General features: G+C 42.5%; 1 protein-coding gene across 1 annotated transcript in view; it reads right to left on the reverse strand.

The window, feature by feature from the left end:
- DOCK8 (dedicator of cytokinesis 8) overlaps positions 1 to 12690 on the reverse strand; it is a 220126-nt gene that overhangs the window by 192006 nt on the left and 15430 nt on the right. The window lies entirely within an intron of this gene.

Genomic DNA, 12690 nt, shown 5'->3' on the forward strand with positions numbered 1-12690 from the left:
TTCTGGAAATGGGAGGAGCCAAAGAGGGAAGGGAATAGGAAGGTGGAGGGGGTCTAAACAGTCTTTTTTTTTTTTAAAGATATTTATTTATTGAGAGAGAGAGAATGACAGAGAGAGAGAGCATGAGAGGGTGGAGGGTCAGAGGGAGCAGCAGACTCCCTGCTGAGCAGGGAGCCCGATGCGGGACTCGATCCCGGGACTCCAGGATCATGACCTGAGCCGAAGGCAGTCGCCTAACCAACTGAGCCACCCAGGCGCCCAGGAGGGGGTCTAAAGGCAACATCACTTATGCCCCAGTTTTCTTCAGGCCCTGATAATTGAATCAGACAAAAGAAAAAAAAAAAAAGAGAGAGAGAGAGAGAGAGAGCTCTTTACATAGGTGAATGGTGTTTCTTTGAAAGGAAGAAATGTGAAATTGACCAAATAAATCTGGTAATGAGCCAGGCCATATGATGATAGAAAGTTCGATGTTGGAGACCAAAGAACAGGGCGATGTTAATGTTTTCTTTAAAAGGTGCATACCAGGGCACCTGGGTGGCTCAGTCAGTTAAGCATCTGACTCTTGATTTCGGCTCAGGTCGTGATCTCAGGTTCGTGAGAATCGAGCCCAGTGTTGGGCTCCGTACTCAGCGTGAAGTCTGCTTGTCCCTTCTCTCTCTGTCTCTCATAAATAAATAAAATCTTAAAAAAAATTAAAATTAAAAAAAAAAAAGATGTACCAAGGAGAGTATAGGGAAAAATAACCAAACAACTGATGAGTCCCTCTGGGACTCCAGGACACAAGCCCAAGGTAGAGCCTGAGTGTGGATGTACAGAACACCTCAGTGTTGGCATTCAGAAGAGACACCTCAAATGAGGCACCCCACCCCCATCACTAGAAAATGCACTATTCTGAATACAAGCTTCCTTTTCTGAAGACATTGAAGTTTTAATACAAAGTCTGTACAGCTTGTTTACTCAACTTCACTTATTTTTTTTTAATTTAGAGAAGATCAGAAAAGAACATTTTAATACAATTTATATAGAGACAATGGAAGGGAATTAGAAATATTTTGGTTTACTTATAAATGATAATACTGTCGAGAGGACTTAAATTGGAAATATTTAGGGGCGCCTGGGTGGCTCAGATGGTTAAGCGTCTGCCTTCGGCTCAGGTCATGATCTCAGGGTCCTGGGATCGAGCCCCGCATCGGGCTCCCTGCTTGGCGGGGAGCCTGCTTCTCCCTCTCCCTCTACTGTTCTCCCTTGCTTGTGCTTTCTCGCTCTCTCTGTCAAATAAATAAATAAAATCTTTAAAGGGGCGCCTGGGTGGCTCAGTCGTTAAGCATCTGCCTTCGGCTCAGGTCATGATCCCAGGGTCCTGGGATCGAGCCCCACATCGGGCTCCCTGCTCGGCGGGAAGCCTGCTTCTCCCTCTCCCACTCCCCCTGCTTGTGTTCCCTCTCTTGCTGTGTCTCTCTCTGTCAAATAAATAAATAAAATCTTTAAAAAAAAAAAAAATCTTTAAAAAAAAAAAACTGGAAATATTTATTTCCCCAAAGATCGCCACATTTTTGAAACAAAGATTTCTCTGCCATAAAACTAGGTTGAATATTTTAAAAATGACAAATGGACACCATAAAAGGTTTTTGGTGTTTTTGTTTTTTGTTTTTTTGTTGTTTTTTGTTTTGTTTTGTTTTTTTGGTCGAAAGTGCCCTTTTGGTTAAAGGATTAGCAAATTCAAGTAAATTCTACAGGCTCATTAACTTGCCATATTTGACTAATTTACCAAAAGTGGGAGCAGTGAAAAGATATAAAATAGCAGCTCATGATCTCTTTCTCCAGCTGACTTTAAAGAGACATTAAGAAACGAACAGCAAATTCAAATTACTAGTAACATAAACAAGGAAACACACTTCTTTCTATACTTTAGGTGTGAATAACAATTTATGCAGAATTATATTCTGTTTTGGCTGTGTGGAAATATTTTTACTAAGTGTCAAAAGGAAATCCTTCAAGTCACTTAAAACTTTTTAAATACCCAATATTCACATGTGATCTTCAATGTCAACTAAGAAATCCTAAATTCAGGGGTGCCTGGGTGGCTCAGTTGGTTGGGCTTTTGATTTCGGCTCACATCATGATCTCAGGGTCATGGGATTGAGCCCTATGTCAGACTACGTTCTGGGCATGGAGCCTGCTTGGGATTCTCTCTCTCTCCCTGCCCCTGTTTGCCTCCCCCACTCCAAAAAAAGAAAGAAAAAGAAATCCTTAATTCAATACTCAGAGAAAAAAAAAATCTCAAAAATTTCATTTTTTCTGTGGCACCACCCTTTATCCAACTTCCTTGGACTTGTTGAAAGTCTTACTTAAAAACTGGTAAATTACCTGTGAATTACATACCCTCAATCTCTGGATTCAACAGCAAGGCCACTTAGAAAATGGGATCATTTTATAGGTATATTTTAAAGGTTTCACATATGTATTTGTCCTTCCTTCTACCACAAAGAAATCAGCCCCGTGTTGAACACCTAAAGACTATTTCTTGTGCCTCTCCCGCCTCTGTCAGATAAAAAAATAGATCAATAGGGATCATTTGGGGGGCACCCTTTTTAGTTGTTTGTTTCCCTAAACTGAACAATTATCTCAAAGTCCCATATTACTTGGTTTAATGAGTTTAAAGTTTTAGCATCTACATCTTGATGTCATCCAACTGACCCAACAGATCCTGGATGGCATCCCTATTCTGCCGATGACCTAGAATTGTGGGAGGATAAGAGACATTTGGGTAAGTATCTGATTGTAATGTAGAGTGTATTTCTTTTCATGGATTGTGGTGAAAAAACTTTGAAAGCCAACATTAAAGACCAAGTTGACAAGACTTTGGAGTAGTGGGCACCACACACTGTCTTGGAGGATGGATGGTGGCGTTGTATGAAAGGGGGATTGTGAGTCGAAGCGTCCCTTTCATTGAGGGTGGGGTGGGGAACACAGTGGGTGTCAGAGTCAGTGGATTTGGGCAATGAGATACATAGAGTAACTCCACCCCCACGAACACACGCACACTCCATTTCATTTAGAGCCACCTGAGGCCTCAAGGGGACGGTAGGGAAGAAGGAAGAACATAGCTGTGCAGTTGGAAACAGCAGTTGTCCAAATTGGGGCTCCCCGGGAATCCTGATATTAAACAAAACATGTCAGTTGGTAAATACTGAACTGTCTTGGGGCCAGTCAGATCTTTCTTCTTTGTATCTAAAATCCAAATTTCAGGGGCACCTGGGTCGCTCAGTCGTTAAGCATCTGCCTTCGGCTCAGGTCATGATCTCAGGATCCTGGGATCGAGCCCCGCATCGGGCTCCCCGCTCAGCGGGAAGCCTGCTTCTCCCTCTCCCACTCCCCCCGCTTGTGTTCCCTCTCTCGCTGTGTCTCTCTCTGTCAAATAAATGAAATCTTAAAAAAATAAAATAAAATAAAATCCAAATTTCACTGGTCGCAGAGACTAGAACCCAAGACTGATCCCCAGGGCAGCATCTCTGTCTCCACACTCTGATGTCTTCCCAGAGAATGAACGTAGCTGTAACCCCACCCGTGGGAACGTGCATTGGCTTAGGGGGCCAGATGTGAATGGAAATGTGCTTGTTACACCAAAAACAGAGAGGTCATCTCCCAACATCCGCAAACATTCTCCTCCTTTCCATCTGAAAATCAAGTTTCACGCATTATATCACTGAGTTGATTTAAGTCTCTGAAGGCTGGGCAATGCTTCTAGCAGATTGTTTTCAGTTTTAGTGCTGGGGTTGGGGGGGAGTTAGAATTTTGAGTTCGAAAATGCATCTCTGTTCATAGCTAATTCCAGAGAAAAATCGAGTCAGTGTTGGCCCACTCTACTAGAAAGATTAAAAAACCGACCCCATAAAAGGGTATCTGCACTGGGATGAAGGGATTCCAGCACAGGATTTTCAGGCGCTGGAAGGCCATGTCTAGTTGTGTTTAGAGTGGAGATGGTCCATCTCTCTTGGAAGTTAATCTGCTCGCCCATCTGAGGCGAAACTAAACGTATCACGGCATATGGAAAAAACAACCTCAACAGATTCCACAGCAAGGCCGTGGTGAGAACTGATGTGGGCAGGCGAGCTGGCTTGCTGGAAGCTGGGGCTGGCAATGACCAACAGCAAGGGCTTAACAGCATGGCTCTGGCCTTAGCTGGGTTTCCCACACCTGGGTTCCCACCACTGCTTTACCACTCACAACTGCATAACCTGACCCAGCCTCGGTTTCCAAATCCACACCTTGGGATAAGAAGAACACCCTTCACCTGTTAGGCTGTTATAAGAATTATAGAATTATAACGATCCAATGATATAAGACATAATTATATGCATGTGAATTATATGCATATGAATATATAATAATATATATAATTACATGCACGTGAAGGACGTAGCAGGTGTCAATAAGTACAAGAATTAATTAATATGTTGGGTTCTTTTTAAAGTTTTTTTTTTTTTTAAAGAAAGGGTGGAATTTAATCTTTATTTACAGGACACAGCAAGGTAGGAGATTCCACATAGAAATAAGAAACCCACTGAGAGGAGGAGCTTCATACAGGCTGTGAAGTTTGGAATGGGTCAAGTAGAGTTTCGTTGTAAAAAGTGCTACCATAACAAAACACGTTGAAAAAGAGTTCTTAGTAGAGAAACAGTAAGACAAACTTCTACCAAACAGAGTCCTCAGCAAACAACTTTCTGCCTCAGCTGTACAATCTAAAAGTTAAAGGTCCTAGGAGTGCCATCCTGAACTTGGAACCTACAGTTTCTGGCACGACCTTCTCATCTGCCTCTACAGAGAAATCCTTCTCAATCAAATTTAATGAAGCTTTCTCCACAGACTCATTTTCGTGGTTTTGTAGAGCTTCCACTGTGTCCAAACCTCCACATTCTTCCATCATTATACTAAGTTTCTCAGTTTCACCTAGTTTCTCAGCAGCCCACACAGCTTCCTTTTGTGTCTTAAAATCTGCCTCAGAGAGAACACCAACGAGGAATGGGACTAATCCATGATTCACAACTTGCTGTATCTGGTCCTGGCGGCCAGCTGTCATGTTTCACGTTGTCCATGTAGTTTCCTTCTGAATATTAGTTTTGGGGTTCATTAGCAGGCTGGGAAAGACAGCAAGTAGTCCTGCATCTATTACAACCTGAGTCTGTTCATCTGTCCCAGTGACAATACTTCCTATGGCTCTTAGCACAGGAGTCACAATGGGCAATTCAGTAGCTCCTAGAAGCTTCACAAGCTGGGGCACAACTCCTGTTTTCACAACCATTTCAATCCATTCATCTGGACCATCGGGAAGGTAGCAAATGGCCCAGCAGGTATCTGCTAATATTTCTGGATCACCATGATGCAGGAGACGAACTAATGTAGGAAGAATCTGCTCAACAGCATCTAACAGGGGTGCAGGATTCTTGTTGTGACAAAGGTCTGGAAGCGTCCAAGTAAGGTTATGTAAGTAACCACATGCTAAAGATCACATATCAGGAACTGCAAGGAGAGCCCATAGCAGGTCAACTGCACCATACTTGATAACCAAGTCTCAAAAAACTGAACCATCACCTGCAATGTTTCCTAGAGCCCATACAGCTTGTTTACTGATGTGGGCATGGGAAGATGCCAAAGGCGAAATGAATGCTGGGATAGCACCTCCATCTACCGCAGCCTTGGTCTGTTCTGATGTCCCAGAAGCAATGCTAGTGAGAGCCCAGGCAGATTCAAACTGAATGAGACTACAGTCAGTTCTGCCCAAGAAGACACAAATTTTGGAATCAAACCGGTCCAGATTATGTTGTCTATGATGGGCTGTTCTTCCCTAGAAAGTAGTTTCCTAGCAACTTGAGTAGCCTGGAGCTGGCTTTCCAAATTGTTGCTATGTATGCCTTTGACAATGTCATCAACAGACCAATGTGCAGTGCCCTGGTTGTTGTGGTTTTCCTGCAGTGGAGAGGTGGTGTCATCAGGAAATCAGCTTACGTTTCTCCTTTTCAGCATCTGGTCAACCTTCTTAGCTTTCCTCAGCTCCACATTAACTTGTATCCAGTGCCGCCTCATTTCTGTACTGTCTTTCCCCTTGTTCTTGGATCTGTTAAGGTGGGCAGCTGGTGAATTAGCATTCTTGTTGGTGGACGTGGTTATGAGACAAAGGGAGAAAGCTACACGGCCGGCTCAGGCTTCCACAGGAGGCGGTGTGGGGCATGCAGGCTGCAGGTCAGCTGCCCTCAAAACGTCCACCACGGATCACCCCAAAGAGGGTGTGGCTAAAGATTTTATGTATTTATTTATTTGAGAGAGAGAGAGAGAGCATGAGCTGGGGGGTGGGGGGGAGCAGCAGAGGGAGAGGGAGAAGCAGACTCTCGGCTGAGCAGGGAGCTCGACGTGGGGCTCGATCCCAGGACCCCGGGATCATGACCTGAGCCGAAGGCAGACGCTTAACCGACTGAGCCACCCAGGCGCCCCAAGAATTAATGTTTTAAAATAATTATTAGTGATCACATTGTGTCTCTCTTTCCTTCTGGCAGGGCAAGAAACATACCACTGGTTTCTCAGTTTCTCCAGTTTATATTAGTCTTCCCCTGTCAGTGAAGACACGTTATACAATGATCTTTCTACTTCTCAGCAAAACAGAATTTTGACAAAAGTCATAGTCACATTACTATCATTTTTGATAGGCATGGGGCCCAAATTTCTTCTCAAGTAGAGTCTGGCACCTGGCACTCATCCTTTAAAGTGGGTAGGGGAGTGGAGTAGGGGAAGAATTTATAAAAGGACAAAGCACTGTTAGCCCTGAAAGGGATTTTAGAGATCATCTCATGATGTGAAGGCTCATGCTGACCTTCTCTCCTGAAAAGCACTGGTATTTGATTTTGCTCAGACAAAACAAAACAGCTTTTAAAAATTTTTACCTACCCCTTCCTTAAATATGGAATAAAGAATATGCTAGTTTCTTTGTCTCACGTGAGAATTCGATTATTTATACCAAATCATTTTCCCTTTCCCAAAAGACAGGAAGAAAGAGGAATGATATTTCTCAAACACCTACATGATAAGCAATTTCCACATAATCTCATTTAATCCCCATAACAACCCTAGGAAATAGAAGATTATCTTTTAATTAACAGATAAGGAAATTGAGGCCCAGAGAAGCTAAGTGACTTGCTCAAAGCTGGTCAGGAAGTGGTAAAATGGGCACTGGAATCCTGTTGTGACTCAAATATTCATGTTCACTCCAAAAATGACTTGGTGTCTCCACAGCCCTCACCCTGTGTGATTTTCTTCACAGCACTTACCACCACTCAACACTGTATTACATATTGATCTGTGTATTTGTTATCTATTTCCATCATTAGAACCTAAGTTCTGTAAGAGCAGGGTCTTTCTATATCCCTCAAGGGTAAACCGGTGCCTGGCACATAGTACATGCTCAAGTAAATGTTTGTCACATGAATGAATGGATGAATGAATGAATGAGTTAGTGAGTTAATTAATGAATTAATAAGGGGATATAACAGAGAATTAAATGTCAGATTTTTCTTTAAAGATTTTATTTATTTGAGAAAGAGAGAGAGAGAGAACGAGTGATTGGGAGGGAGAGAGAGAGAGAGAGGGAGGGAGAGAGGGAGGGAGGGAGAAGCAGATTCCCTGCTGAGCAGGAAGCCCAACGTGGGACTCAATCCCATGACCCCAGGAGCATGACCTGAGCCAAAGGCAAATGTTTAACCAACTGAGCCACCCAGGCACCCCTAAATGTCAGATTTAAATGTAAATAGCATATAACTCTGGCAATAAAAAAGAAATTGTACATAATAAATTATTTTTTCTAGGTGATCTCATACTTCTATATAATTTTATTCTCTTTAAGAAAATATACATTTAACTGGCTTAAGAGGGCTAGTTTATAGATTCTTGATACAGCTGGAAATGTTGGTAATTAACACCAGGATACCCTCAAATAGGACTGAGATTATCCAGAAAAGCATTCATTTAAAAACTGTGGCCACAAGGAAACTTCATGAATTAATAGTATTTGTCCAAACCAAATTTATCTTTGGGTTCACTGACTCAATCACAATAATGGTTGCAGTTCAATCTTTTGAGGTTGATTTTTTTCTTGAAGATGTCTATAAAAGATTGACCTTACCTGTTTGTACCTATTTGAACATAAACCATCCTTCGGTACTTCCCCAATTTATCTTTGGGTTCATTGACTCAATCACAATAATGGTTGCAGTTCAATATTTTGAGGTTGATTTTTTTCTTGAAGGTGTCTATAAAAGATTGGCCTTACCTGTTTGTACCTATTTGAACATCTTTCAAGTATTTTAAAATCTCATTCTAAAGACAGATGTCACGCAACACCTTCCAGAAAGACAACTGGGCAGCTATATAAATCACTGAATAACCTTTGAGTCTGTGATTCAATTTCCAGCATTTATACTGAAGAATCATTCAAGATGAAAAAAAATCACAATCCTCACAATGAAATGTTATGCATTCATTTAGAAATGTCATGCAAGAATATTTAGTGACATGAAAAGTTGTTCATACTATATTTTTAAATTAAAAAGCAGGTTACAAAACAGTCTGTAAGTCTGCTTCCAATTTTGTAGAAAACATGCATGTATGTGTGTGAGTCTGAAAAATATATATATATCAAGCTGTTAAAAGTGATAAACTTTTGGTCAAAGAACTAGAAATTATTTGTTTGTTTTAGAGAGAGAGAGAGAGAGAGAGCGCAAGCAGGGAGAGGGAAGGGGCAGAGTGAGAGAGAATCTTAAACAGGCTCCACTCTTAGCACGGAGCCCAACGTGGGGGCTGAATCTCATGACCCTGAGATCAAGACCTGAGCCAAAATCAAGAGTCAGACACTTAACCGGCTAAGCCACCCAGGCGCCCCTAGAAATAATTTGTATCTTAAAAATATCTGCTTCACGTGCATTCCTGCTTTTTCTATAATTCACACATATAGCTTTTGTAATAAGAAGCCATTTTTCACTTAAGGAAAGTCTAGGAAACAGGTCTGTCGTCTCCAATCTATAACTCTAGCTGCTAGTCTTCAGGATGAACCCCTTCTTCTCCCGAATGGCTCTGCGTTCCCACATTTCTTCCCCATCTCTCATATAAGCATCCCTGGTGATCACATGACGTGCATTATCTAAGTGGCTCTACCAAGTTCCCCCTGCAGACTTTCAGAACTGCCACAGTTTTCCACAGAAGTTACTTTTTGGAAAAGGCAACAGTGTGTGCCTACCATCTCTTTCAGTTTTCAGAAAATGTGAGGTCATGGGGAAATTGAAGGTCCAAATTTCCCCTTGGCCTTTACGTCTCTTTCCTTTTGAGTGAACTATCATGTATGTGGTATGTATGTGTGTGTGTGTGTGTGTGTGTGCACGTGTGCACATGCCTGCGTGTTCTGGGGGACAGGCTCTGTAAATGAGTTGAAACCTTACTTTATGTTGTTGCGGTCGCTGCTTTTGACATTTCTCTATCCCTCATGTTCAGTGTTTTTTTACTTTGTCCATATTTATTCTTAGTTTTCTTTTCCGAGCACCTTCCTAGCGGGAGACCTGGTTCCAGGTCTGTTACATAGGACACGTTGACTAATCACAGAAACGTGGCACTCATTTGCATTTCACAAATGTTTCATTACTATGTGTGTTGTGCTCTTTGACTTACGTAGCATTTTCATAGAGATTATATCATTTGACCCAGTGACATGGGCATTATTCTGTCTTACAGATGGAAAAACTTAAGACTCAGGGAAATTAAAGAACTTGCACAAGATGCTCCCACTGAGAATCAGTGGAGGGTGACCGGAATCGGACTTGTTGGCCTCAAGTTTCTGACTGGAAGGTCTCTACTCTCTTCTCCCTGTAGTGAGGGCTCTCTGAATTGTTTATCACTACAAATGATAATATGAATGAGAAGACTGATGTCACAGACTATTAAAATGATTAAAAGGCAAATAAAACAAGAGGATTCCTCAGACCCAAAGTAAACCAGTCAAGAAAAGCAAAGTGACTCAGCTTCTCATCAAAATTCTGTCACAGAGGGGAGGTGGGACCATTACAAGGTTACCCCTCAAGTGGGAGTGAATGTTTTAGAATGCTTCTTTCTCTTAGATAACATCTTGTTTCCTGTCAAATAAAAAATTCTAATTTAATCACTCAAAAGCTGTTTAAAAATATCTTAATCTTCTGGTTTTTCCTCAAATGCTTTTTAAATGCTTGTTCTCTGGAAAAAAAAAAAAAAAAAATGGCTGAGCAACTTGGCTCCTTACCAATCTGTGGGGTCTCTAGAATAAAGATTAACTTTCACATGGCACTTCTAGAGTCCTCAATTTCAATGAGATTTTAAGTTGTTTTTTTTTTCTACTATCAGCCACCCTGCCTTAAAGGATAGGTATGCCTTGTATTCTTAGCATCTCCATCTAGAATCTCAGGTGTTTCAGCTATACACATTTAGATATTGCTTCCTTGGTAGTCTCCACACCCATATCCCCTGTGACTTAGACCACAGAGTTTTCATCTATCTGCCAACAGCACAGCAAATCAGGCCTATCTGTATGTTGACTGACATTTGGTTAACGGCCCCTCCTTTGTGACTGGGACCCTGTGTGGCACAGATGGTTAGCTGACCCCCCAAAGATTCATGCTCCCCATTCCCAGGGAGGATTTGTTGCTGGAAAGTGACTGCCAGACAAGAACCGTATTCACCAAACCTCCTTGCCTATCGGTGGACCTTGTAAGTAGTTCTCATCATGTAATGTGAGCAGAAGTTGATGCATACCACTTTTGAGTTGAGGTATTTAATGATGGGCTACAAAGTCTTTCACTGTCTCTTCTTCTCGGCCATTGGCTGAATGATGCCAAAGTAACCTAACAATGACAAGATGGCAGAGCCATAAGGTCGAAGCTGCCTGGGTTCCAAAGTCACTGCTTAGAGGAGAGCCACCTGATCTGTATTAGTCTGTGGCATGAACATAAAATAAATGTTTGTTGGGTTATTCCACTGAGATTTTGGGATTATTTGTTATGACAGCTTTTACCCGGATTCATACTGGATCTATAAGCCCAGATATCCCTCCTCATGAGGCCTAGATCATTAGGCCTGGATCTTCCCTCCTCATTAGGATTCTGGAGTTCGATGAGCCTGAATCTGACATGAGTATTAATGGGTCAGAGGTAGCATGATGCTACAATGGAAGTTCTGTCACTGATTCATGCCCACCGCAATTTTGGGGGGCTATGGCAGACACCGCTGGTTGCCTATCAATAGCCATTATCCCCTTCCTTCTAGCTCAACCCAGGTTTTGTTGGAGGTGGCAATGTGCTGGCCCAATAAAAACTGTATTTACCAACCTCCCTTGTAGGTAGAGGGATCTGACCAAATGTGATGTATAGCAAATGTCCAGTTTCCAGTTTTTGGAAAAGTTCCTTAAAGGGGAGCAACGTTAGCCGACGTGCCTCTTTGGCCTTCTGTCTTCTTCCTGTCTTCAAGGTTTTTCCAGTGCGTAGTTTCAGGAGCCACCTTATGACCATGAGCATGAGAGCCATGCACCAAGGATGATGGGACACAAAGACACGAGGTCTCCAGTGGCATTTTGGGCTCTCCTACCAAGTGTGGGTTGCCAACCACTGGAATTCCTGTTACGTAAGAAAAATAAACTCCCCATCTGTTGAAGCCACTGTTTTGCGGGGTTGTCTCTTCCCTGCAGCTGCTAAAAGCAATCCTAGCTGACTGAAGGGTGACCCTTCTGACACAACCCGTGTCATGTATCTTCATTTCAGGATGGTCTTTCTGCCTTCCTTGCTGTATTCTCTTCTTCTACTCACTTTAATTCTTCCCAGCCCAGGACTTACACTGGACCATAGCACTACCGAATCTCTAAGCCCATAGGGTAACTCTTGAGAATAAAGTGCTCGCTGACCCTTTTTCCAGTCATTTAATTTAGCCTCGAATCCTGCTCCTTGGAGTGACACACAGGAATTTCCAAGCACCTTGTCTCCATAATACCCTCACACCGCTGCTTCGTCTCTGGACCAGACAGCTCTGCCATCTCAACTCCATCGGTGTAATTATGGTATTTAAGAGAAACCCAAGAAGTTATTTAAGTTCATTCACCTGCCTCCAGGCAGGACTGCAATTAGCTCTTCCAGACATATAGTTGGTTTCCACGGGCCAAAAAAGTGTCTCACAAAGCATGACTCATTGGTAACTACGAAGGAGTCCATTTAATCTGTTCTCAGTTTCCCTGCCAGTAAAACGGGTACTGTGATCGGAGCAGGGAACGACAAGACCTTCTGCTTAAATCCATGAAGTTGAAACTGGAATACGATGGCTTGCTTTCTTCGGTGCTGTACTGAGATTAAAATGGCCAAATATTCTGCAACTCCTCCCATCAAGAGATTGGGTCTATTTTCCCACCCATTAAAGCTCGGTTGCCTTGTAACTTGTTTGAACCAATGAATGTGGGGGAAGGAATGTTGTATAAGCTCTAAAGCAAGCCTCAAGGAGCCTTGTGGCTTCCATGCTCCTCCTGGTAGAAAGTTCCCTCGACCACAGAAGGAATACCGAGCTAGAGTCCTGGAGGATATGGGACCATGTGAAGTGGGAGAACAGCACCAAGGTCCTGAACTTGCGAGTGAGGCCAGCGTAGAC

Source organism: Phoca vitulina, unplaced genomic scaffold (genome assembly GCF_004348235.1).
Source record: "Phoca vitulina isolate PV1807 unplaced genomic scaffold, GSC_HSeal_1.0 scaffold37, whole genome shotgun sequence".
NCBI classification, from domain to species: Eukaryota; Metazoa; Chordata; class Mammalia; order Carnivora; family Phocidae; genus Phoca; species Phoca vitulina.